General features: G+C 44.8%; 1 pseudogene; it reads right to left on the bottom strand.

Moving 5' to 3' along the window:
• Positions 1–1,268: 1,268 nt before the first annotated feature.
• Positions 1,269–2,060, bottom strand: LOC112903670 (annotated as a pseudogene).
• Positions 2,061–4,429: the final 2,369 nt, after the last annotated feature.

The following is a 4,429-nucleotide window of genomic DNA, read 5'->3' as shown; positions in this document are numbered from 1 at the left end:
CTTGATAACTGACTCGTTGTATACTCTTAGTGTCCAGGAAGGGATAGAGGCTGAAGAATGTTGATAAGTGTGTGCTAGAGGATTGGATGACAGAAGTTACTTTGTGCAGGACCGTTTCAAGTAGATGACATGGAAGTATTTTGTGAATGATTTTGTAAACATGCAAACATTGTGCTGTAAACCAAGTGTGACAAAACTAGATAGCTAGTTAATTAGTTGGATGATTTGGAAAGATGATGGTAACTTATGAGCATGTGAAGGATTGCTTAATGAAGTCACTAACTTGATACAAGTCATTTGTGATGATTTCTTGCTTGTTTACTCAGTTGGCATTTTGAATCTTCCATGACAAATAGCTCTGAATTAACAATTGTTATTAGTGTGCTATTTATTCAGATTATATCAGGGGTCATACTTACTGTTGGTTGCTAAATGGGTTGTACAATCGGTTGATAAAGATATAGAACAACTATGGAGGGTCGGTTGCTAAAGAGGTGGTCGGTTGCTAAAGACTTTTAGCAACCCCCTTACAGCGACGGATCGCGTCGGTTGCTAAAAGTCTATAGCAACTAATCGCAAGTTGCTGCAAGCGCTTTTACCAACTGATCGCAAGTTACCATAAGCCAAACGTGGTGCAGTGCACCACCACTGGATTCATCTCTTTCCGGGATAATCTTGATACTTGACTGCAGAAAATAGAGGGAAATAATATACTGTGAAATAATGTAATAAAACTGACCTTGGTAAACAATGACATAAGCGACAATTTTGAGAAATTGGTCACTGTACGGTAAACGATTTATTCTCTTACTACGACCATTTGTATTTGTACTTGTACAGTAAACAAATGGCAGAAGGATTGTATTTGCAAAACTCCCAAACTATTGCCTTTTTTTCCTACCAGAAAAAAAATAAATTTACTATATGGATCCAAGGTCAGTGCTGCACTAGAAGATAATATACTAATCGGACAGCACGGTGCACGGTAGAAATTTGACATGCCTATAAGCAGGATAAACCTCAATAAGGTGGATAGGCATGATTCCTATGATCTCAAAATCTGGATGTTTTTTTAAGACGACAAAATGTTTTTGCGAAAACCTTTTAATTTGGTCAGCACAAACTTGAAGAAACTGATGTTAGAAAAAGAGGCGGTGCCGATTTACAGGAATGAAAAACTTACGGTGCCAGAAGAACCGATGACTCCGTCTTAAGATGCTAGTTTTCCCCCATAAGAAAATCAAGTGCAATTGCAGTCCAAGTCACTATCACATAGGTGCATAAACAATCACCTCCTCAACATTCTGCGCAGTTTTTGCCGACGCCTCCATGAAGATCATGCCATGCTCCATGGCAAACCGTTCACCCTCCTCATAGCTGACGGAGCGCCTATTGCTCAGGTCACATTTGTTTCTGACGAGCACCATTGTTAGGTGGGGACTAGCAAGCTGCTTGGCATCTTCTAGCCAGCAGGCGACATGATTAAAAGTCTCCCTCCTAATGATCAGGTTGCACAAGCGCCCATAAGGACCAACCAATGTATGCGTGCATAGAGTTTGAATAATACCACCACACAAGGGGAGAAATCGTGCTAATACCTGGTGATGTCATAAACCAAGACGGCGGCGGCGGCTCCTCTGTAGTATGATCTTGTTATAGATCGGAACGCTTCTTGGCCGGCCTGTATGGTGATGATGAGATGATAGTATGAGATGTGCAGGTAATTGCAAGCGTAATTAACTGCGGCATTGCCTGTTGTAGCTAGCACCAACCGTGTCCCAGATCTGGATCTTGGTGGGCATGCCGTCGACGGGGACGATGCGCGCCCCGTACTCGACGCCGATGGTGAGGTCGTGGCCCGGCCGGAACCTCTTGTCCGTGAACTACAGCAGCAGGCACGACTTACCCACGCGTGCACCGCACAGCACAGCAACCGACCATTGAGCACGTACGAGGGATAACCAGAGGCAATCCCAATCAGAGATTCAGAGCGACGACGGGCACGGACCTGTGTCGCCGATGACGATGCACTTGAAGCCGTAGACGTACGAAGAAGACATCCTCGCGTCGCCGGCGTCGTGATCAACCGCGGCGACTCCGGATGGAGGCCGGCCCGGCGAAGCAAAATGGTCCTTCAGAGTCAGCTAGTCGCCGCCGCCGGGACCAGCGCGGAGATCGCAGAGAGAGCAGCGAGTAGAACGAACCTCGGTAAATTCTGGACTCCGCGTAGGATAAGTATGTATGCTGGTCGTTCTGATTACTTGGCGGCCGTCGTGTTGGACTCGAATAACAACTACATTGCAGCTACCCTGCTGCCCTCTGTGTCGTACGATCTCACGTCAAGGGCCCTGACATCCGCATCCCTGAAATCTCAACGCCCCACCCCCAGGAGTGCCTGGCTAACATGGACCGTCGCTCGTCCTTGAGTTCCATATCGCCATCTGTACAGATTTCCTAACAGCTGGCTGTATTGTATGCCTGTATCACGGTCATGTATGTAGCAGCTACACATATATTGGGAATCAAGCTGCTAATGGTCTAAGACCCGAACCAAAACCGCACCAAACCAATTATTAGTATGCTCATCGATCGAACCGCACCACACTAACCTGCTTGCTTCCAAGACCAAACTGTATGCACTTACGACCCGCTTAGGACCACCATGGTTGAGGTGGGCGCCGTCACCGGCTGCTGAGTCCAGGGCTCCGCTCGCTCGTGAAGCGGCAAGCACCGCAGCCCCCGCCTCCGCCGGCGTCCATGCCGCCGATGAGCACCACGAGCGATTCCTCCCATGAGGAGGACCAAGCCACGTCCTACACCGCTTGCCTGTTGGCTTTTGCCCGCCTCCGATGAGCTCGGTTGGGAAGAAGCCTGTTTGATGCTCTTGACTGGAGGTTGAAGATGAAGGCCAACCGTAGGATCTTCATCCAATAGCTGGAAAATTCGAGTGTGCTGATTCTGTAAACAATCATTTAAAACCCCAACCTGAACCGAACCCCGTCCTTATACGAGCTGTACCAGACCAAACCAGGCTGGTAGACATCTTACCCCATTTGCCACCAAACCAAATGAGACCATGTAGCAAAACCAAACCATTGAAACTGGACCCAGCCCAAACCATTAGCAGCTTGAATTGCGACATGGACGGGGTGTACATTTTTGCTAACATCATTGCCATCTCTCTCCTGATTGAAACCCATGTCAATGAAACTGTAAGGGACTCCTTTAGTTGAATCAATTCAAGATGGATTTCAAGCAACGCCCATGTCAGCTTGCTTGATTCGGATCATAGTTCATTTTTTTTTATTTATCGAATATGCAGGAGGCATTTGGACTTCGGAAGCAGATGCCTCCCTTGTTGCCTGTCTCAGCCCCTCTCTACGTTAGTCTTATGTTTCTGTCAAATTTATTTTGGTTTTTGCTTGGTTGTCATGTAGAAAAGGTTGATCATAATACTCGACTAGACTTACTACTGCGAGGGTAGCAATGGATGTTGTAATATCCCAAATTTTGTTGTAAGAATAAAACAGTGAACAAGGTAACTAAGGAGCCAAGTTTTTGAACTTTTTTGACAATAGCTCTGTTGGATAATCCGTGACAACTAACCATTGTTGCGTAGGCCTCATTGGAACAATCCATTATTTTTTTTTGAAAATTAACCACACACATGCTACTGGGTTAACCCCATCTAAATCAATATCTCATATGCTTGGACAGTGGTTAACTGGTATAAACCAGAAAGATAGATTATTGATTTCTGTAGGGGTTACTGCTGTTATATGAGCGATTTGGTGTACATGTAATGACTTGATTTTTGAGGAAAAAACAGGTTACCTCTTTTATGCAGCTATTTTCAGGGGAGCATATTGGCTGCGATTTTGGTCCCTACTGTAGCTTGAGAAATCAAAGAAGACTGTCCATTTGGCAAGCAAAATGCTAGAGGTCATCGCTTTGGATATCTTCGCCAACAATGGATGGAGAAGCAATAAGAGAATTTGCTTTTAGTTACTTCCTTTAGTTGGTGTACACTTTTACTTATTATTTGTGATCAACTTTGGAGCTGAGATTGCGGTTGGAGAGGCTGGAAACTCTCCCTTTTCTAAAATAAAAAAATCACACACATGCGCACGCATTCTTATGAATACACGCACGCAACTCTTCCTTTATGAGCATCTCTAAGAGATTGAGTCGGCAAATCTCGAGATTGACGATGTCAGAACAGTTGCTTCGCTATCGACAGGCACGTAGTCTACCATTAAAAGAATAGTATGAATTGATCCATTGTTGGTTACTCAATTTTGACATTAAGAAATGGAAAATGTCCAAATTGCCCATTGAACTATTTTTAGGTTCAATTTGTTCCACATGTATGTCAATTAGTTAAATTTACTACTCGGTAAGATTTATCTTTTTTGTTTCTCCACGCTCA

Source organism: Panicum hallii, chromosome 8 (assembly GCF_002211085.1).
Source record: "Panicum hallii strain FIL2 chromosome 8, PHallii_v3.1, whole genome shotgun sequence".
Lineage (NCBI taxonomy): Eukaryota > Viridiplantae > Streptophyta > Magnoliopsida > Poales > Poaceae > Panicum > Panicum hallii.
The sequence above is the reverse complement of the archived record's forward strand: the minus strand, read 5'-3'. Positions and strand labels throughout refer to the sequence as shown.